Below are 24155 nucleotides of genomic sequence, written 5' to 3'. Positions count from 1 at the left end.
ACATCTGGGCCATGAGCATCAGGTGATGATGCACGATGTCTAACTAGCCATGGAGCGGGTTGTACGGGAGCAGGTGGCTCCTCCTGAAAGATAACTCTGTGTACCTCAACCACTTTCTCAGGCTACATATGCATTTTGTCCTCATGAAAGATGACATCATGGCTGCAAACCACTTTTGATGCCTATGGATCCCATAGACAGTAACCCATCTCTCCTGGATCTCCATAGCCAATGAAAATGCATTTGTCACTTTTAGGATCCAGCTTATTGCGTTTGTCCTTGGGCACATGGCAGAATGCCTCACATCCAAAGACACGAAAAGGATCATAAGAGGGGGGCTTGCCTACCCATACCTCCTCTGCAACCTTAAAGTCAATGCCACTGCTAGGTGACTTGTTAATAAGATGCACTGCAATAGTAACTGCCTTAGTCCAAAAGTACTGCGGTAAGCCAGCCTGGCTAAGCATGTTACGGACCCTTTCCTGAATGGTCCTATCCATGTGTTCAGCCATACCATTCTAGGGAGGGGTGTAAGGGTGGTCAACTGATGCTTAATACCCCGCTCATCACAAAACTGCTCAAAAGCACGTGATACATACTCACCTCCATTATCTAACCTTAGGCATTTTAGCCTTTTCTCAGACTGGTTCTCTGCTAATGCAAGCCAACACTGAAATGTGTCTAAGACATCGCATTTTCTCTTTATGAGATAGGCCCAAACCTTACGTGAGTAATCATCTATGAAAGTAACAAAATACTTTGCTCCACCTAGTGAGTGACACGGCATGGGTCCACATACATCTGAGTGCACAAGAGCCAAGGGCTCACCCATGCGTTTCTTACCAGACTTTTTATGTGTATTCCTGGTTTGCCTGCCATACAAACAATGATCACAAGAATCAAAATGCGAAGAGTCAAAAGGCGGAAGATACTGCAAAGCACATAGCATTTTCATTCCTTTAAGGGACATATGCTCTAACCGAGCATGCCAAAGGGATACTTGGGGGATAGAACCCACATATAAAACATGATTCAAGGTAGCTCCAGATACAAGTAAGGGATAGAGGCTACTAGACTTGGCACCTCTTGTAAGCACAAGCATGCCATGAGTAATCTTTCATGCAGAGTCTCCAAAAAACACCAAATACCCTGCATCATCAAGCTGTCCAGCTAACATAAGGCTGCGAGTCAAAGCAGATACATGGCGCACATCATGCAAAACAAAAGAACTGCTAGAAGGAAACTGCAGCCTAACATCTCCAATGCCCATAATGTCAAGAGACCTGTCATCACCAAGACGCACAGAACCAGAGATGGTACGATAGGTATGAAACCAATCTCTACAGGGTGTCACATGAAATGACACACCCAAGTCCAAAAGCCAGCACTACGCATACATAGAATGTGTCTCAGAAGCCTATAAGGCATCGTATGAGGAAGCTGCAAGTATGTAATCCTCATCTGAATTAGTGGCATGCATGACATTAACCTCTTCTATCTTCACACTAGACTTTGCAGGTACAATACTGCGCTCAGAAGACTTTTCCTACACTTTCTCTTTTCCTTTTTCCTTGCACTTATCATCGTGCATCTTATGGCACTGTGGTCTTTTTTGTCCTGCTTTCCCACAATAATGATAGGTAAGATCAGACTTCCGTCCACAGGACTTACAACGACCATGTGACTTGGACCTGGACTTTTGAGAGTCCTTGTCCTTATGATCATTATCATGCCTGCCATGTCTGCTACCTCTAACGGTCAATGCATGTGAAGAGCGTGAAGCATCATTGTTTCTCCTGTTGATTTCCTCAGTCAATAAACCACTTTCAACATCTTTGATTTTCAGCCCATCAAGCTTGTTTGTGCATATGGCAGTACGGAAGTCATCCCAGGATTCAGGCAAGGTGCCAAGCAGAAACAATGGGTGCAAGTTGTCTTTGAACTCAATACCCTACGACAACAAATTCTTAATGATAGCATGAAATTGACTAAAATGAGACGATAGGAATGTCCCCTCCTTCATGCGAAGGTCCATTAACTGCTCCAACCAATACATTTGTGACATAGGACTTTGTTGCGCATAAAGCTCTTGAATCTTCTCCCATAAGTCCCATGCAATCTGATTCTAATCTTCAACAACATTATGATGGACCTCTTCTGAGAGTGACAAGATAATGGTAGACTTGCATAGCTCATCAACTTCCATCCAAACATCATCATCCATATCCTCGGGTTTAACACCCTTGAAACACAAGGGTTTAATCTGCAACTTCTGTACCAAAACTTGCCATATGTGGGACTTCCAACACCCATAGTTGGAAATATCCAACTTGGAAATGTTAAAGAGAGCTGTGTCTTTCAGATGACCAGCCATACTGTCCCAAATCAAAGAAAAAATACAAAATTGCAAGTTGCTGTAATTAGCAAAAAATGCACTAAAACCATTGTTAAAACTGGCTGAAAGAGTGGATATCACCAAGAGAACCACCTGTCCACCAAATATGACCAAGATAACATCAAACAGTAAGCATTACCCTCATACAAGCACTCTAAAATTGTCCCAAAGTGAAGCAATCACTGATACATATGTCACTACAACTGCCAGGTAGCAAGATACATCCAACAGTGAGTGTCAAGGGGCAACAAGGTACCAAGAACTGTCAAACCAATAACCTGTCAGGCAAGAGACATCTCATAGGTCTAGAAGTCATGCATGTAATGGGTCTCAAGGTAAGATAAGAGACCAAGCACAAGCACAATTGATAGAGCAAGAAGCTCAATGCATAACCATCCAAGATGCATACAAAATTGACAAACCTGTGACAGAGATAGGTGCCTGGCCCAATAGGCGTATCAAATCAACCCACTACAGACTAACTACAGACATAAAGCTCTCAAGAGAGCAAATGCATGTAACCATCCCACAAGCTCAAGCTTAAGTGTAAGTAAAACTCTGTGTGCATTCGAAAATGCCAAGAGGCTCCCACTGGAAGTAAAGTCAGATGCAAATGGAGCAAGCAACGCTCAAATACATCGAGTACATAACATCAGACAATCCAAATCCCAGTAGGATACATTTGAAGCATAAATCCCAAGCTATCTCAAACCCGTAAAGCATAAGCCTGAAAGCATCCCAAATGTAATGCCAAGTAGGTCCAAAATGCTCAAATACATTCAAAGACGAAGCTCCAAGTGACTGTCAATCATGGGCAAACCAAGTGGCATCCATATCTGACCAAAGCATAAATGCAAAAAGCCTAAATGTCAAGCAGTGACAATAGGCATAAACCGGTCCAAAAAATGCCAACTCAACCCAAATGTCAGTGAATGACGACCAAGATGGATCTTGATCCAAGATCAAAAGCATTCCGAAACCCAAAAGAAGCATTTGACAATCTCCAAATATATCGGTGTGATCATTCAAATCTCCAGTACGCACCCCATATCCAAGAACCAATGCATACACCAAGTAAATGAGCTTCAGCCCACTGTATTACAATAGCATATTTACTGTCAAATGAAGCTCAATCGGTGTCCAAATCTGCTCCAAATTAGTCCCAAAGCATAGACAGAGCGTCCCATAACATCTGAGCATCATCGGGCATCAATAGGCATCAAACGGGCAATGCCAAGAAGCATCAAACATTAAATGTCAAGTGCTGCCTATTTTTGATAGTCCTAGGATTGTGTATACAGTAATGGCTGAAGGTGGAAGCACTCGTATCGATCGTCGAGAGCCAAGAACCAATGCCGAGGAGTTCAAAGATGATCGAGAAGGTTGCAAACAATGCCGGGAAGTCGAGCAAGGAGCTGGAAATGCTAGGAGTGGATCGGCCCAGCCCCCTAAAAATGCGCCGCATTTTGTGTTGGTTGCTCCTGGGGTTGGGGGTTCTTCAGCAGTGCTATGGAGCACTTGGCAATGATTAGGGGGCTCCGATGCAGCCCTGCAAGATGCCTAATGAAGGCTGGGAAGATTGGGGAGGAGGCGGGAGATCAAAACATATCTGCAAATGAAGGTGCCATGGCTGCCATTGAAGCTTGAGTTAAAGCTCTTGAAATCCGGGCTAAAGAGAATGCCGGGCAAGCTCCAATGCCTTTGCTCTAATACCAGTTGAAAGGGAAGTAGAACCCATGAATAAGAACCTTGGCGGTGAGAGCTATGGTGGATGGAGAGCAAGAGCAAGAGAGAGAGAGAGAGGCTCAAAAGTGGGAACTCCAACAACCACAATGTGTGGCCGGGCCTTCCTTTATTCAAATTGTCACTAAAAGAATAAAGAATAAGTGACTGTGATGGGTGCCCGCCACCTGCAGTGTGCAGTGGCGAGTACTGTTAGTGTAGTAATACATGGGTGGCTAGGTGGAGGCGCCTTTACCCCCAACACATGCGAGGAAGAGAGAGGTCAAAAGATTGGAAAAACCTAATTTTTGCACTTACAAACATAATCAAAGGGATATACAATGTCGACCAAGTTCATAATAGAATAGACAATACAAAAATAAGAAGAAACTAGCAGGAAAAGTGGGCTCATCAGTATGGCAACATTATGGCTCTATGGGTGTCCTTTTGTATTCCACACTCAAACTAGTTGTGGTTCTTGTGACTATCAATATTGATACAGAGAAAACACCTCTTTAAGAGAATGTAGATGATGATGTGGTTTGTGAGAGCACATCTTAGGGATCCTTGCAAAATTGCAACCTCATATAGCAAAGTTCTTGCACAGACTTCCATCATAATAGTAACTATGTAGATTTTTACTTTATTTACTATCAAAGAGATAGATATCTTTATTTTTAAAAATATTTTTCTTATTTGATTTATAATCTCATTGATAGACATGTAAGGGATTAAGAAGACATTTTGCTTAATGGGACCTTGTCAAAACAAGGTCAAAACATGTGCCCCTAATTTTGGTAGGGTCTGACAAAATTCTAGTAAACTTGTGCCACTAATTTTGTTAAGGTCTTATAGGGAACATACCTATTAGATGTCGAACCAAAAAAGCCTCATGGGGCCTAATCTCTCATATAAATACATGTGTGTGTAGAGAGAGAGAGAGAGAGAGAGAGAGAGAGAGAGAGAGAGAGAGAGAGAGAGAGAGAGAGAGAGAGAGAGCTCCTCATGTGCTCAACATGTTTCTCTCCCTTGACCTTCATCTTAGTTCCTTATCTTGCTAGGCACTCAGAATTGTGCGGCTTGCTTGATCCTCAAATTTACAATATTCATTAAAAACAAAAGAATATATATTATATGAGCAAACCCTATTTTTTTAAAATTCATCATTGAGGTAACATCTTTACTTTATGACTCCATGAGTTTGCAAACTATTGTAAATTGTGAACCATGATTTTTACCTTGTTCAATTGTCAACTTTCCAATAAAAGAGATTGATATTGCAAGTTGCAATCATGCCAACATTAAATTTGAAGGTTGTAACACCCTTCAAAGGGAGTTTTAACCTTCCAAATGATTGCACCTTCAAATGAATGATGATACTAAGTCCAAAAGACTACCATTCAAATGAATACAACAATATTTTGAAGCTTAGTGCTGTTCATTCGAATTGTAGCTTTTTGGGACTTTGTATTATCATCAATTTGAAGGGTATGATATTCCTTATTTCTAAATCGTCCAAAACGACTTCAATTATGCTGTAACTATGCCATGGCTTTTGTAGGAATTAAACAATTGGTATCATTGATTTTTAAAACAATAAATATAGGTTATTGTGAGGAAAGATGGGAACAATGTGGGTCTTTAGGGCTTAACTCTTAAGGGCTTGTACATTATCTCAAGCATAGATAAACCCTTCTTCTATTGGCTGAGATTGAGCATGGAGCAAAGTTAGAGCCACCCATCTCACCGTGATCCGCTCGCATCGGCCCCAGCTTCAGCCCGATCGCGCAGCGTCTCCTCGAGGATCAGGCCGACGGCCTCCTCGAGCTGTGCAGCGAGCTTGCCAGCGTTGTTGCGGCGCATCCCGATCCTGACTACGCCAAGCATTTCAGTTGCATCGTCCGCCAGGATCCGCAGTCCTTGGCGGAGCCCTGTGGAGAGCGTGTGGTTGTCTGCGGCGCTCTGACGGAGAAGAGCCCGGCCGGCAGACATGGTGTATTTGTGGTGAGCTCCGTCCTGCGATTGCACACGCAAGAGAGGCGCTGTAGCGTCTTCAGGCACTATGCGCGGCTTTGCGACGCCATTGTATAAGTACGGTGTGAGCTTCGAGGCACATTTGCAGAACGTGCTGGCGCGATTAAATTCGCCGGCGGCCGGCGATTACGGAGGGAGCCAGGGGAGCTGCAGATGCAGAGGATGATGATGAGGGCGGGGAATGGGAGTTGGTGGGATTCACGGTAAGGGACATGGGGGGGGGATAAAAGTGCAGCGGGAGACGCTGAGGCAGGCGACTGGAATAGAGATGGAAGTGTGGGGGCGGGAGGAGGAGGCATGTGTGGTGGCGCGGGACCTGGAAGAGGTTCACCATGTGGCTTTCCACACCATGATCCAGTGCCATCTCCACCGAGTGGCTCGTGCGCTGGGCGTGCAGATATTGACCACCACGGTACTGATGGTGGTATCAGTAGTGCCTGGGAAGCCGTCAAAAGTGAGCTGCACTCGCTTCTCCCGACTGTCCTCAACCCTTGTGCCCCCCCTACAAGGCCTTCCTTCGTCTCTATGAAGCTCCGAGGCCTCTACCGTGATTACCTCTACACGCACATTCCCCATCCCCTCGTCCACCCCCCCCACCAGCAGCAGCCCTTGCTTTTCTCTAGGTTATGCCAGAAGTCAGTCGTGCCTCGTCACGACTGTTTATTGTAACGACCAGGAGTTTTAGAAACCAAGTTTCGTGCCTTTGTATTAATCAAGTTATATACATAAGTCCTAATTAAGTACATACATTAGGTTCTACATGTTAAAACATTATTGCATAATTAAACTTTTGAAACTATGAACCTTGGATAATTGTAACCACTCATAATGGTTCAATAAAGAAAATTAAGTTGATGCATATTCACCATAATAATAAATTACAAAAAATTAAAACTAGCTTATGTTAATCATATAGCATCATTGAAGAATATGAATTTTCTTTATATTGGCTAACAATTATTTTTGGGTTCTATATGAATATACATTGTCTAAAAGATCCATTGCTCTGCCTATTGGCATTGGCTCACCACCAAAATCATTTCCACATGCAGTAGCTTGTAAGTAGGTAATATTGTACAAAGCCATCAAATGTATCAATCATGACATCATCACCATTGCTAGTATCATAAGTGTTGGATTATTAAACCAATGGATCCTTGATATTGATTTGATGCACTTTCAGTAATGAGCACGTGTTTAAGTAGTTCATATCATGTTATACGTTTTCAATTACTAAAGCATAGTCATATAAGTGTATCGAGAAGTTGAAAGTGTGCATCAAAAAATGTCTATATATATTTAAGATAAAATTATACATAAATAATATGTATAATCACTGCTCAACTTCTTTTGAGTTATTAAACTTTTTAGGTATATATGGGTGGAGACTCAGAATAGCCACAATATACATTCTAAAATCAATTTAAAAAGGTCATGTTAGCTTGACATCTGTTCACAAATTTTGAACAATGCACTTGAAAACTATGGTCATTTTCTAGAGAGAGGACCAATGAGGTGAATCCAATGTTCAAAAACTTCTTTAAGTGTATTTTTCCTTATTGGATTTTCAAGTAATCTACTAGCCTTCTAATGAGTATGAATGGTATCAATCTAATCATAACTCATGTAATGGTTGATTAGCTATTTGTATCATTAGCAAAATGAGAGTATTTCTCTCTACAGTGTCAAAAGATTTTTTTAAAAAAGATGGATTGCCTCGCATTTAAAATTTGAAGAGGAATTAGCAATAGCATCCCTGCATGTAGCCACAAATGTTAATGAAAGAGCTAGTATATGGAAAGGTCTCATTAATTTGCAATGCCCAACAATTCTAGGAGGAGATTTTAGTATGACAAAACTTCAAGGAATAGAATACAAATTTCAAAAGAAAGGGCAAATAGTCAATTGACAAGAAACAAAGAGGTGGAACACATGCAAAACATACCATAATCTAGTAGATCTAGGCCAAGAGACTAGTTTTACCTATGCAAATAATTAGAAAGAGGCCAACTTGAGAAAATCTAAATTAGACCGCTTTGATATTTCCATAATATTACTATCAACATTTTTTAGTGTAGCTATAAAACACTGATAGACATCATACTTTCCAATCACTTCCCTATTCACTTGACACTTTCAAATCATCTCCACATAATCAAAGTTGGTTGGTTTCACTCAAACCTTGAACTTTTTAAACTACAACTTGTAAAGGAAGTAGTGCATAGAATTCGGACCCAAGCCTTCGTCGAAAGGACACAAACGGCCAACATTTGGAATATTAGAGTCAATAAAACACAAGATCTTCTCAAAGAGGCTATGAGAGCAATCACCCAAAAAATGAGAGCGGTAAGAAATACTAAATATACTAAAATCCAACAACTAGAAATGGAAAGCAATGGAAATAATCATGTTCAGGATGAACTAAAACAAGTAAGGCAGAAACAAGAAAGTATAAGGAGAAAAAAGCTTAGGGACTTAAAAAGTTTGCTAGAAGTTCGTGGATAGGCAAACTTCATAAGCCAACAAAAGAAATATTCTCAAGACAAAGTTGGAGAGGGACATCATCTCACTCCTCAAACAAGAAGATGGTACTACTACAAAGGACAATCATGAAAACCTGCTGATAGCTAAATTATTCTTTGAAAAAATATTTAATGGCCTTGCAATCGTGGATGATGAGGTCACGATAGCCAGAGTTAAAATTGCCACAACAAGGAAAAGAGTAGTTCCAAATTCATTGGCATCAATCCTGATGGAGACATGATTGTTGTTGAGCTACAAGATATGATTCACTCCCTAGACAAAGGTAAAAGACAAGGATTGAATAGGCTTCCTAATGAAAATTTTAAAGAATATAAGGACATCATTATTTTTCCACTACTTAGCATATGAAAAGTATGTATGAGATTTGGGGTATTACCAATTAGCATTAATAAAAGACTTATTAAACTTATATGTAAAAGATATGAAAATGATAGTCTAAATAATTGGTGACCCACAACATGTCTTAAGTTTACATATAAACTATTTGCTAAAACCCTAGCTAGGAGACTCAAAACTCACCTAGATTGCCATATAAAAAAATATTACAAGATTTTATTAAAGATAGTTACATCCTAGATTCAATAACTAACCTTTGGGAAGACTTTGGGTTTGCCCAGTAAACTAACCAAGACTCCATGTTTTTCAAGATTGATCTCGATAAAGCTTATGTAAAGAAAACATTCAAGGAGTCAAGCTTAAAAATGATCCCCTCTCAATGAGTTCTTTTTGACACCACCTTAATATATGTTGTAAGATTTCTAGAGATATTTTGTAAAGCTTTTGGATCTATTATTAACCTATTAAAAACAAGAATTACAACACACATCAGAGTTTCTCTTGATTGGTTATTAAGGGAAGGGTGAAAATCATAGAGGAAGGCAAAATTATTTAGGCTTTTACTATACTTACGAGCTTTGGGGTGACTGAAAAAAAAAGTGTGGGATTGGGTCTTACATAAAACAAAAGAGAAGCTAGATAAATTGAAATGTCTACAATTTAACCTAGCTAGGAGAGCCATTGTGATAAAACACATAGTCATTTCAACTACCATACATTATCTTGCTTGTTGGAAACCTCCTGCCTTAGGAATAAAGGAACTTGATAATCTAGCAAGGAACTTTCTTTTGTCTATGGAAACTAACAAGTTCATAATACCAAAAGTAGCTTGGGATACCTACACTCTAATGAAATTATAGTAAGAGGGACCTAGGCTCCCTAATGTAAAATTCATAACCAACAGGATGTCTACTAAACAGAAGGAATTCACTCTTCATAAAGGAGACACATCATGTATGAGAAAATCTTGAAAACCCCCTATTTAGGACTCGTGCAAGAGTCATATAGCCCCCCCCTTTTCACCCTTATACGATGTATTAAAAAAATTATAGTGTACCCCCTATTTTAGATATAAGATTTTGTATTCTAATAAATTTCTCATATTGACTAAGCTTAAAAGATTAGAATATTTCTAACACGAGAATATGTGTTGCAATGTTAATAAGATATGATCTTTTGTCTTCTTTGATATGGAGCATTAAGTCCATGGGTAGATTGATGGTTATACAATGCATAAGAAACGGTGATGCCTATGAATTTGTCAATATGTAAGCTCTTGAACATTGGAAGAAAGGGCTATATTAAGTATGGAAACCTTTATGCAAATGCCCCACCCGCTCATTACTTTTAAGTTTGGAGGGGGACATTAATGCAGGGTTTCCCTAATGTATATGCTTATGCATATTAAAAAAACCCTCTCCCCTACACTCACATGATTCCATAAGCTACCCACAATTAACTCCCTAAGCTACCAAAAGGCTAGCTGCTAGAAGTTTTATCCATAGTGATGAGCATTGGGCAGTGCTACAACACCATAATAGCCTACATTTTAGAGTAATTGAGGCTTCTAGAAGGAAATGGCTGAACCCTATTATAGTGACATTTATCCAATTTAATGTTGATGTAAGAATTCCTCTCAATCGGCTAGAACTATGTGGCAATCCTAGTTTAAATACATTTCCTTGATAGATCTCTCCAAAAACCTCAACTATATATCCCCATGGTGGTGGCTAGATTCTGTATGGTGCTTTGAAACCAATATAAGCTCAAAACAACACCCAATGGCTCATAAAATATTTAAGAAAAGGGTGGAAATTTGGACAAATGTATGGGACCAAGAGACAATTGACTAGATGCTTCCCAAGCAAATTAAAGCTAAGAGAAAATGAGTTAGAGCTAATTTTTGAAAGATTATTCTCATGGAACCAACATTGAAAAACGTCATCAACCTACAATAGAGTTTCAACCCTAGGGGATTATTGTGGAAAGATAACAAAACCCTCCTTCCAATCCCGCTACTACCACTGAGTAACTTAGGCCTCATTCAGAAACTCAATAGGAGATGGCATCTAGAATGGAATAGTAGTAGTTGGAGTATAGGTTCAATAACATATGGGCCAGTTCCCTTCAGGCTAAGGTATCATGCCTTTGGTTAATATTTTACAAGGCTCTTTGGAGTAATAAAAGATTAGTCAACATAGGGATCGGGAATGGTATGTGTCCAAGGTAGCAAAAGGAAGTGTAAATAATTCCTCATATTTTTAAAAGCTACAAAAATAATTAGAATATCCTCTCTTTTTTGTAGCTATTGATACAAATCGCCACCAAATTGCACTTACCTAGAAAGAAACTATGTTGGGAGAATGCTATGACATGCCCCTAATAGTTTGGAATTGGCTAAGGGGCATCTACATTTGGAATATATGGATAAGCAAAAAAAAAATCTATTTGAAAATAACACAATTGACCCACTAATGGGGTTCAAATCTCATCTTTTTATGCAAGTCAAAATTGAGCAAGATAGCTCAATCAAACATCACAAAGATTGTCTTGAAGAAACAAAGAAGAAAGGAAAAAGCTATAATATGCTAATGAATAGTTCAACTAGCTACATAATTGCTAAGAATGACTATGCTATAATAGCCCTTTTTGGAGCCAAGTTTTTGTAACTCCCCATAAGTTTGTTTTGGTGGAATCGATTATTTTGTTCTATTTTTGTTATATAACCAGCTATTTTTTCCCAAAATTGGTTGCATTTCAAGTTCTTCATTTTTTCACATTCAATAGCAAAAAAGTTTTTTCTGAACACTAGATGAATCCACATGCTACAAAAGGACAATATGGATGACTCTTGGACATGAAGACAAGTTTTATAATGTATATGAACTTCAACTTAACATTTCTTTACGTATGGAAACTCTTATGAAAAAAAGATTCTAGGTTTAAGTTTTCTAAATGAACAGAAGCATTTGTATTATTTCCTTAGTCTTCATTAGAATCTCTTCAGCTAGAGGCAAGGACATCTCAAAGTGTAAGGCAACAAAAAGCCACCTAATCATGGGTATTGAACCTTAAACCTTTCATAACCTATGTTCACATTCTAGTCATGGATAATGAAGCTTAGATATTTCATAACTCACCTTTAGATCCTATGAATTGGGTTGCCATGCATTGGTCTACACGCATACACTAAGAAAAGTCATTTTTCTATAAGTACTCTACCTAAGAAAGTATTTTAGGGACTTGATAAGCTACATGTTTGCCTTGTTTGTTCAAACTTTAAAAATTCAATCGATTTGTGGAGTCAATTAGATATGTCTCATACTATTTTCTTGTTCTTTATCTATGTGAAATGATAATTGAGAATGCATGATTGTTCTCTCTCTCTCTCTCTCTCTCTCTCTCTCTCTCTCTCTCTCTCTCTCTCTCTCTCTCTCTCTCTCTCTCTCTCTCTCTCTCTCTCTCTCTCTCTCTCTCTCTCTCTCTCTCTCTCTCTCTCTCTCTCTCTCTCTCTCTCTCTCTCTCTCTCTCTCTCAAAATGAGCAATTTTCATTGGGGTCTATATCAAAGGAGAAGTGGACCCCAAACACTTGTGAAACAAGGATAGGTACTCTCTAGAGCAATTAGAGAGAAGCACATTCCTATTTGGTAATGAAGAGAAGTCCACAAAAAGACCTAGATGTGAGCTTTCATATTGTTACTTTGCATGTGCCCAAATTATGTTGTGCAAGCTAGTTGAGTTTTTGTTTAGCATGTATGCTATTTTGTGGTTACTATTTTCTAGAGCTATGGTGTTGTGAAGTTATTTTGGATTTAGTTTGTTTGGTCTATGTTTTATGAATTTAGGACTTCATGCAATCTACCGTCAAATGTTCTTAGTACAAGCACATATGGTTCTGCAATGGGTATTGCATGTCAAATCTTTCAATGCATGCTTATGTATGCATACACTAGTTTTGGTGGTGACATCAAACAATATCATTGCACGATCTCACAATTTCATTTTCTAAGTGCTTATTTGGAAATGGCTGAAGGGTTCATGTATTTAGGGAATGTCTAGTTTTGGATCTTTCTAAGATAATTAGCATTGGATTTGGTACTTTACAATACCACCTTTGGTTGTTTTGGATCATGGAAAACCTTTGCCAAGGCTCTACATTACTAGATGCTTTTCCTTTGTATACACATATAGTTGAGAATTTGAATTTTTCTATTTTTTCAAAATCATTATTACTTTTATTAAAGAGGGCCAAGGCATGTCTAAATGTGGAGCATCAATCAGCACTTTTCTAGAAAAAACAAAATGGAAGAGTATCCATAGTTGAGCACATTTTTCAATATATTAGAGGAGCTACATGAGGAGTATGGCCAAAGTTTGGAAGGGGTGCTTCCAAAGGACTTAAGTGATCATACCCTCCTTGAAGACCAATGGTTGACAATATTCAAGCACAAGCACCAAAAAGGTGCAAAGATCTATCTAAACCATGTGCACCCTCGCTTGATGTATGATTGTAGGTAGCTTTTCCACAAGGTGCATCAAGCATCTCCATCTTATGGTGAGATCACTGCCAAGTTTGTGTGTTGCTACACATTTAAGCGATGTCATGCCACTTCAAAAGACCCTATTGGTTACAAAGTGGCATGGGCCAGGTTTGGAGAAAGTGTAATTTAGATGTGCAAGAGCAAGCCAAGGGGGTTGGAATGGGAGACTAAGACTTTGAGAAGGGGAATGGTGCCTCCTAGGTTGGTGTCTCTCTTGAGAAGAAGCCTCACTTGACACAGTTTGCAAGCAACATTTATATAGAGATCGAGCTTGTGTATGTGGGCCAATTCATGATTACATTGCTAACTTGGAGTCATTGGTAGAGAGGATGTCTGGCAGGACTAAGGGTATATTGAATAGACTATCAAAGCTAAAGGCTTCAATCCAACAAAACAACAAGGTTGCTGAGGTATGAGGAGTTGAATGTGATGGCCAATTGCATAAAGGATGACATTAAAGTGTACGAAGCACACCTCCAAGAGCTCTCGTAACAAATATTTTGTAATGATATAGAGGTAAAGAATGTAGAAGCTAATCTATGAGCGAGCACATGAATGCTGCAGTGACACAAGGTCAATGAGAACATACAATAGCTCAAAAAAGAGCTTATAGGCTCAATACACTTTAACTTAGTATTTCCTTAGCACTATTGGTACATGGAAACCCTTAGTAGAAATATTTGCTTGACCAACTTTGGTAGAGATTTTCAACTTTTTGGTCGTTCTACTCATCTTTGATACATTTGGTGCTCTTTGTACATTAGGTGTATTTGGTAGATTTCAAACTATAGCATACATTTGGTGCTTTTTGGTACTATGTGATCCTAAAATGCTTTTTGAATCTTTGATATATCTAGTGCTTTTTGGTACTCCCTGTTTTTTTTATACTAAGGTACTTTTTGAGACCGTTTGTAGGTATTTTTGGTATCTTTTTGTAATTCTAGTTCTCTTTGGTACATTTGGAGGTCTTTGATACATTTGGTGCATTTGGTAGTTTTTGGTACATTTGATACTTTTGAAATCCTTTAAGATGCTTTTTGATTTTTTGATACATTTGGTATTTCTAGATACTCTCTCTAGCCATGTTTGGTACTAGAGTGCTTTTTTATACTACCTTTGGCTTTTTTGGGTATATTTTGGTAGTTTTGGTCATCTTTGGCACATTTCGAGCTCTTTGGTATTTAAGGCATTTGATAGACTTTGGTACATTTAGTGTCTTTTGGTGCCTTTGGTACTAAGTTATTTTCTAGTACTCTTTGGTGACTTTGATGCTTTTTAGTGCCACCTCTTGCAATTTTTGATACTGTATGTGGCTATTATTAGAATCCTTTGGTAGTTTTGGTTCTCTTTGGTACATTTGGTACTCTTTGCTACATTTGGTTTTCTTGGTATTGCATGTGGCTATTGTTGATAATATGGTTAATACTATTAGTTTTTACCTTTTGGAAATATATATTGCTTGGAACTGCCTTGGTCTAGGTAGGTAAATTGGTAGTTTGGGTAGTTTTTATACTACATGGTAGCTCACTTGGTATTTCTCAGATGATGTTTGGGAGTTTTGATACTATTAGTAGCTAGTTTGGTTCTACTTGAATCGTGTTTAGTACTAGATTTCTTTTTGATTGTAAGTTGAATAATGGTTGGCAGTAGACTATTTGCATAACATCAATCAAATTTTATTTTCATGATGTTTGGTAGTTGGCTTCTATGATGTTCTATTTTTGTAAGTTTAATCCTTTTTGCTTTTAAAACTTAACAATCATACTATGACAAGATGGAGGTTGCTCGGAAGAAATGACAATTCCACTAGACTTTGTCAACCAGGTGATCATTGACATGAAGAAGGGGAAGAGGTTCACCCTCTTCCCTAGGCCACATATTATAGGCAGAAGAACCATCCATGTGTTTGGCATTTGTACTACATGCGGGGAATTGTTGGAAATAGCACATGTTATGGGTAGCTTCATGCTCAAGTATAAGCATCAATACCAACCCCTTTGCTTCAATGTAGTTTTACATACTAGTGGGTTGCGTAAAAGAGGGGTGCAATGTTGAAATATCTATAGTAGCAGAAGCATAGATCATCAGGCACTACAATGTGAAGAGTATGTTGGCAATATTATCCATGATTATGCTTTTATGTGACGAGTACAATATTGATTTGGTGTGATTATACTTTTGGATTAACAATTCATTGATGGAGTAAGTGGATAGTGGCGACAAGAAGATATTGATCTTGATTGGCATTGTAGTTAAGCCACTGTTGCTTGTGGAAAGGATAGGGGGCATGAGCATGATGGCAATGCCAAGCTATTGGAGTAAAAGGCATTTGGGCTTGCCCGTGTACACTGTGACTGCCCATTATTTATTCATATATAATATGATAGTGTAATAAGGCTATCAATTTAGTTGGACAGCACCTATATTTTGTGTGCTCTTCTCTCCCGCATCTTCCTCTTCTCCTTCTCCACTACCATTGCATCCCCTTCAACTAGAATTAGAGCTTTGGATCATAGCTTGGTCGTGGAGCTTGGCATTACTTTAGCCCAGATTGAAGACCTAGAGCTTGGAGCTTCAATGCCAACCATGGCTTCTTCCCCCCGAGGTAAGATTTCATCTCCCGCCTCTCCCCGGCCCTCATAGGCTCTTTGAAGGTGCTCCTTGGCTTCATTGGGCACCTTGTATGCCCCCATTTTCCCCTTTATCCTCAGCATGACTAGCATACCCCACAATAACAGCTCACGTGTTTTGTGCCTGTTTTCAAAATCTGACTTAAAAATCCCATTTTTTTTCTCATATCTCGGGCATCCGGAACCCGATTTAGGCAAGGTAAGAGTCTAATTTGGGGTTTTGGCACACTCCGGACGCAATGATGATGTTAGATCTGCCAAATTCTGATCACAAAATCTTCTATAACAGATCTGAGTTGATTTACAACAAGAAAATGTCATTCTCTTAGCTTATGTGATGCTCCCGAGGCTTGGTATTTGATGCCCAAATTCTTTGGGAATGTTTGCCCAATGTTTTGAGATGCTTTGGGACTTGGTTTGAGCTTCCATAGCTCAATTTAGGCAGAAATTTTTTGCTGTACATTGTTTAGGCAGCAAGGTTTTATCAGGGATGGCTTATGCATAGTGCTCTTTGTTGACATTCGGGTGTCCTATTGGATGTATTGATGCTTGGTCATCATGGTTCATGCCTGGATATGCTATTTGAGAGCTATTGAGCCTTGATTTGGATGCAGACACTTTGTTCTTAGTTGGGATTTATGCTACCTTGGTTGATAGGTTATTTTACCTCCAGTTTGGTTATGCCTATGGTTTACGGGTGCTCCCGACTACTTAGGATGATATGCTGATGTATTTGGATGATGCCACTTTGATGTTTATGCTCTCTGATGCTTCTTGAGAAAAGAGTAGAGCTCAATTCTTGGTTCACTATCATTTTCTTTGCAGTTGGCATTTCACTTGACAAGGTTTATGCCCCATGCTACCCATTATGGGACTAATGTCTGATGTGGATGCTTTTGGGTTCGACTACAGTATGGCAGATGTTTGGGCTTGAATTGAATTGCATTTGAGAATTTTGTGGAGCAATTTGCATTTAGTTAGCTTATCACTTATGCAGCTTGGATGCTATTTGGCCCTTAATGCCCCGATTATGGATCTTGGATTTACTTGGATGCAGATACATGTTTTGAGCGGTGCTTGCTCCATTGTCTTGGCAGTTGGTTATTGAGATTTCATTGCTCATTGATGCTTTGTTCTTTGCGGGTTACTCCTTGATCACTAGACTTCTTGACAGTGCTTGGGTTTAGCTGTTATGGCTTTGTTGCTTCTGTGTTGCCTAGCTTCTATGGAAGTTGGGTTGCTTTTTCCCATACAGGTTAGAGAGTAGTTGCTCTTGATGCTTACCCAGCTATGCAATTTTTCTACTGTCATGTATTTTACAGAGCCACTTATTTAGATATTGTTGCACAGATACTTGGGCTTCTCCTGGAGCTTGACCATTGCAAGATCTTATGCCACTTACCGGTCTTGCATTGACTTGGATGCTACTACATGGTCTGACGTACTGTAGAGTCATGTTTGCTATTATGGTTATGGGCTGATTTCATAGTTGAATAGCATATGCTCTTATGACAGATGTCTTATGCTTTACCGTATTGTGGTTGGTTATGTCATGCAGTTGGCTACGACTCTTCTTCATGTGGGAGCTTTTGCATCCTTGGTTGATGTCTTTATGTCCTCCCATTTGTTGAGGTTTCATGAGCCTTTGCAACATGCTTCTACCACTGATGTACTTGCAGATGATTGTCTTTATGAGCAGGTTCCCTCCGTTGGGATAGTCCTCAATTGCTTGAGCTCTGTGGATGCTATGGATAACCCTATTCATGATTACTTGGATTCCTTGTCGTCTTCTACAGATGTATGCTTCCATTGTGGGAAGCTTGGGCATGTTAAAAGAAAATGTTTCAAATGGATTAGAGAGCAGCAAAGACAAAGACGGACTCGACATGAGCAAAGAGTCAGATATACAGGAGATGCAATGTGTGTTACCACTGTTACTAGTGGTGAGGTACATGTTGTTACCCATGATGATGCAGTTGAGCATGTACTCATGCCATCTAGTTTCCCTACAACTTTCTTGCTCAGTGATAAGGCCTACGCCTTAGATTGGCTATTGGATTCTATGGCATCTTGTCATGTTACTCCACATAGAGCATGGTTCTCTACTTACAAGGAGTTTAATGGATGAATTTCTTTGGGCCTTGAGCAAACTTATGCTATTCTTGATATAGGGGAAATATACCTAGCTTTGCCTAATGGGACTTCTCTTATTCTTAGGGATGTTTTACATGTTCCCATACTCAGTAATAGCTTGGTTTCTGTCAGTCTGTTGCATGATGCAAGTTACTCTATTTCTCTTCAGGATAGGTCATGGAAGATCTATCATGGTTGCTTGGTTTTGGCAAGAGGTTCTCGAGTTGGTTCTCATTACCTAGTGCATGTCTCTCATGTGGGAGATTCTATGGTTGCAGTTATCCGGATACCACATGCATTGTTATGGCATTATCACCTAGGCCATATGCACCACAGAGAGATGGAGATCTTGTCTCGTTCAGACTCATTGTTGCCTCCTATGTCACTTACAGATCTCAATGCTTTTCCTAATTGTACTCTTGGTCCTTGCAGAGCCCCCTTGGATTATGGCGATCATACAAGGCATACTTCTCTAGATCTTGTCCATTGTGCAGTATATGGACCTATGCCTTCCTAGTCACTTGGTGGAGTGTCGTACTTTGTTACCTTTGTTGATCATGCTACCCACCGTGTTTGGACTTTCCCTTGGTGCAGATTGAGGATGCTGCAGTTATGCTTGACAGGTTTATGGATTCTACTGGTAAGCATGCCTAGGTGCAGATGGATTATGAGAGTCATGCTCTCTCTCCCAACATTCGGACCTCTTGTCAGCAGTTTGGCATTGATTTCTTGTGCCCACGGTATTATGGGATTGCTCATGGCATGTGCTTGACCTTATAGTCAAAGGTTGCTTCTATGCTTACCACAGCTGGGTTGTCTTATGGCTTTTGGGATGAGGCCCTTATGACGGTAGTCTATTTGGTTAACAGGATGTCGTGCTTGACCTTGGATGGTATTACACCCCATGAGGCATGGAGTGGCATGTAGCCCTCCTATGATTACTTGAGGATGTTTGGCTACTAGGCATTTGTACGTATGCCACATGAGTCTATGTCACGTAGATGTATCCTCCTTGGTTATGGAGATGGTGACTTTAAGGCCTACAAATTATGGGATTTCGATGCCCAGCAGGTCATACACAGCCGTCATGATGTTGTCTTCTATGAGATGCAGACACCTCTTAGGCCTCTTTGATGAGCGTTCAATACGCTCTATGGGTGATTTTATAACAACTACAGTGCCATTACAACAATCTATTTATGCTGAAAATGAGGCACTTATTGGCCTAGATGACATAGCTATGCATAGCAGTTAGGGGTCAAGATGTTGGTGGTCAGTTTTGCTAGACCCCTTGCAAGCTCATGAGAGCCATTTTCTTGTAGTTTTGTAGGCTAGATAGCCAACCATATGTTAGTCTTCCGCTTCGCTAAGGCCACATGTAGTCTTGAGACCCCATTGGACGAGTGTTCACGATGTTGGATCTCTTTCAGTGATTGACTCTGGAGAGTTTGACTGCTCTCTGCTGTCTTGTATGCGCTATGGTGATGCTATGCCCGACTCTGATGCTTTACTGCCGTGCACTGATGAGTTGTGCTTGCTTCATGAGAAGCATTCTTGGATTGCTCCATTGTATGGAGCTACGGGATCGCTTATCTCCTAGATGTCATGGACTCAGAGATACTTGACTTTTCTATTGTAGAGGTTCCCGACACTTCTTGCACAACTCGCTTTCCGATTGGGCATTGGGTGAGGTGTCATGATTTCTCACCTTGTCTTTTTTTCCTTTTCTTTTCTTTGTTTTCACTCCCCAGCCACATTGGCCTTTTAGTGGGAGGTTGTTAGGGTAAAAGGCCTCTGGGCCTGCCCGTGTACTGCCCATGTACACTGTGACCGCCCATTCTTTATTCATATATAATATGATAGTGTAATAAGGCTGTTAGTTTAGTTGGACAGCACCTACATTGTGTGTGCTCTTCTCTCCCGCATCTTCCTCTTCTCCTGCCATTGCATCCCCTTCACAAGCGATTGATGCAACCTAGATGGGGGGAGTATTCATGGAGGGGGCTAGCTAAGGCTAGGGTTCCTTTTAAGAAACACTAATGTTTACTTTTCATTTTCTTTTCCTAAAGATAATATATATTTAAAATATTTATGTGTCTAGCAAATAGAAATTAAGGAAAAAGGGATCGTGCCGATGTTCCTATACAAGAAGTCCCACTCTCTCTCCCTTGTTTATCATTCTTAGAGATATCTCTCTTATTGCTCGTATTTGTGGTTTAGTTCCTCTTCTACATACATCTAAAGGTGCAATTCACTCCCTCTTCCTTTCTAAGTTTTATGGAATGCCATAACCCTTCCCTTGTTCATATGTAGAGTTTCTCAAGATTATGGTTGCCTCTAATGCATCAATAAAGTCCAAGATATTTTAAAATACATTTTCTCTCATATATGTGAAAGAGATAGAGTATGAGAGATAGTCATTTCTATGCTAAAAAACATTGAATCTATATGAGAGATTGAGACAAGACTATGAAGGCATTGAAGATGAATGCTATGTAATGAAATTTTATTCAAATTGGAGCATTATTATTATTTTTTAAATTTCTTTTATGGATTATTGGAAGAACATGAAGAATGTGATCAATTTTGTTAAAGATAGAGCAGTGGGAGATTCTTTCCATCATGGTGTGTGAAGATTTGTTGTGCATGGTATTCTTTTTCCTATTGTGTTTACAGAAATGATACAAACATGCTTGTTGATGAATACAATATAGATTTTCTTATAGTAAGATCCCTATTTTCTTGGTATTCTCTTAATAGCATCACGTTTTTTGTACACAACCAAGGGAAACTACCATCAACAAGCATCAACAGAGGCTAAAAATGAAAGAAGTGGCACTATTCAAGAGAAGGAAAAGCAATGGAAGATTGTAGAGTTCTTGCTACTATTGAAGAATTGGATATCTTCATTGCTAAATACACTTTCTACAAGAAGTGCATTCCTCAATGGCACAAACATGTTACTATCTTGATGTGGGTTCTATGTGATAGATTGATTCCACTGTCTTTTGAAGCTATAGGAAGTTGTATGGCAATAGCCAATTGTTTCCAACAAGATGAAAAATCCAAGTAGAAATAGAGAGAATGACCATCCATGGGAGATTTGGCCTTCATTGAAGAATTTTTAAAAATAATCAATCGAGATATTGTGAGAAGCTTCAGGAGTCATGCTCAGTTGAAGTTCACAAGAATAAGAAGCAAAAGAGTTGGAATTTATTTGTGAATGCTCAACAACAAGATACAAGGGATGCCTGGTGCACTAACAACCTTCTGTTTGTCTAATTGGCAATCCATTGGAAGCTAGTGGACAGAGTGTTCTTCACAACCTATGCTATTGAAACACTCCAAAGTTGGTATTATATCAAGACAATAGCACTATGGTGATCCTTAGAAGAATGAATTTTGATACCTTCAAAACTCAATATCTTCCTCTCTATAGTGGAATGAAAGCTAAATTCAGAGACGTTGAAAAGAAGGAAGTAGAAGAAATGTTGGCAAGAGAGTCCTCCAAAGAGATTGAAGCCCTTCTGATTCTGTTCTGTTGAGTATAAACAAATTGGGTGGAGCTAACTCCTTGATTAATGACATGATCAAGAGGCAAGCACTAGAACGAATCCAGAGGTAAATAAGAAGAGAGAATGAGAAATTCAAAGCCCAGAACAAGCTAGCAGTAGAAGCCTCCTTTGACGCCCTCATGGCACTCTTTACGGAAGTCTTGATAGCGATTCAAGGTCCCCTTTCTAGCTAGATCCATCCTAGAAATATTGATGATAGACCAGCCAATGTAGTCGCATTGCCAATTTTTAAAGGAGAGCACAATGAAGACCCTGATCTTCATGTAGCTAAGTTCATGATAGTGTGTGTGGCCAACAATGCCAGAACCCTCGAGCATTGGTTGGCAATATTACCTGTCACTTTCAAAGGCGCAATATTTTAGTGGTATGAGAGACAAGAAGTAGGAACTTTTGGCACATGGCACAGGTCTTTCTAACTAAAGTTAGGCATGAAGGATTTGAAGAGTGGATGCAAGAGGAGTTCATGAACTTAAGTCGGTCCTCTACTGAATGGGTGACAGCATATGTCTCTATAGAATGGAATCCATACTGAAGAAATGGACCAAACCATTACTTGGATGAAGGTATCTAGAAGGGAGTATTTCTTAGAGGCCTACAACTAGAAGTTTTGAAGTTTATGGAGTTCATAAGACCAGTTAACCTGCAAGCTACAGTGGAAGGTGTGAGATTATATGATGAAGTTGAATTAAGACTGTTGATGACCTCAAAAAGAGGAGTCTTACCTTCTCCCATGCTAGGAATAGTATACCCACCAAATGCAGCCCCAGTGACTGTTCCCTGCCCCTAACCTCATATGCAAAAAGTATCGCAGTACAATCTACCAAATCCATAGTGGCCATAGAAAATAATACCTTAAATGATGGTTCAGCCACAACAACAATGGCCTCAAAAAATTCCTCCAATGGCAACTCAACAACAACAATGGAACCCTACCAACTAGAACCAATAAGTAGCAATTCAACAAGAGCTCTAAATGAGAATCAGAACATAGGAACCTTTGGATCAACCCAACCAGTTTATGCAGTGATTACGAAGGCTTTCCAAAACCCTACTGTGAGTACCTCATGAGGAGAAAATTTGAAGGTCTATTTGTCCAATTCAGTTGCAAGCATCAAGAAATAGCTGACGGATGTCAGTAGAGAATAGCTCTAAACACTAAAGGTGAATACCGCCAACATATCCAGACTTGAAAGAGGTGGAAGAGATGTGATGTGATCTAATACATGGTGCAGAAAGTGCAACCAACAAGCAGAACATTTAGCCGCTGAATGTACTCGGAAACCAACTTTCCATGGAGTCTTCTGCTCATACTATTTAAGGAAGAATCATATAGAGGATATCTACTCTCTAAAGTAGATGCATGAAAGAAGGAAGAGAGACAAAGAAGAAAGATCCAACTTGTTGGAATCCAAGATGACAACCCAAAATATCAAACCCAATCCTAGAGAGTTTGGTCTTAAATTTGGCCCAAGGAGGTTTTCCTCTCAAAGTTATAGAAAACAATAGTTTGGCAAAGGTTAGAGATCAGAAGTGGAGTGTTATAGATGTGGATTATAAACCCTTATCCAATCGATCCAAAGGAGAAGGCCATATTGCAAAAGATTGTCCCAATCCAACTCATGTGAAAGCCAACACCATTGATAAAACCAATAGAAGAACCAAGAACCTGCTTCTAACTTAGTGGAAGTGGAAGTTGCCACAATAATACGTATTAAGAAAAGAGAACCCACAGTTTCAAAAGAGAACATTCCCTCTGTCAAAACTATGAAGTTCAATTTTCCAAAAGAGAAATACAACATTACAGTACATAGAAATTCAATGCCACAAAAGGATACAGAGACAATTACAGAAGAGCAAGACCGGAGGTCCAAGAGATAGAGGATGTAGAAGTATCCCCAGTGACAGAAGAAGTGTAGATATTACCATTGTTAGAAGAAAGAGGGAATATGAAAGTGGGTGTTGCCTCATTCCCTAACCAGCTGGAAAACCCCATGGATCCCATCAAAGAGTATGACTTGGTCAAAGACCTAGACACCTTCAAATATAACCTAACATTTCGACAATTTGCTAATGCTATCGACCAACTATCGAAAAAATGAATTAAGAAGAATAAGCCTTCCTTTAGCAGTGGCTCTTGTCACCTGAATTTGCCCTTCTCTAGTAAGGATGATGATGATGCACCTTGCCAACAACCACTAGGTAGGTAGCCCAAATAAAACTCGGATGATTCCTATTATGTGACAT

At 39.5% G+C, this 24155-nt stretch overlaps 1 pseudogene; it reads left to right on the top strand.

The window, feature by feature from the left end:
- Positions 1–3698: 3698 nt before the first annotated feature.
- Positions 3699–6887, top strand: LOC148015884 (NRPS-independent siderophore synthetase rfs-like; annotated as a pseudogene).
- Positions 6888–24155: the final 17268 nt, after the last annotated feature.

The sequence above is a fragment of the Lygodium microphyllum genome, chromosome 23 (genome assembly GCF_053477565.2).
Source record: "Lygodium microphyllum isolate KBCC chromosome 23, Lygodium_microphyllum_v1.1.10, whole genome shotgun sequence".
NCBI lineage: Eukaryota > Viridiplantae > Streptophyta > Polypodiopsida > Schizaeales > Lygodiaceae > Lygodium > Lygodium microphyllum.
This window is presented reverse-complemented; position numbering and strand designations above follow the sequence as displayed.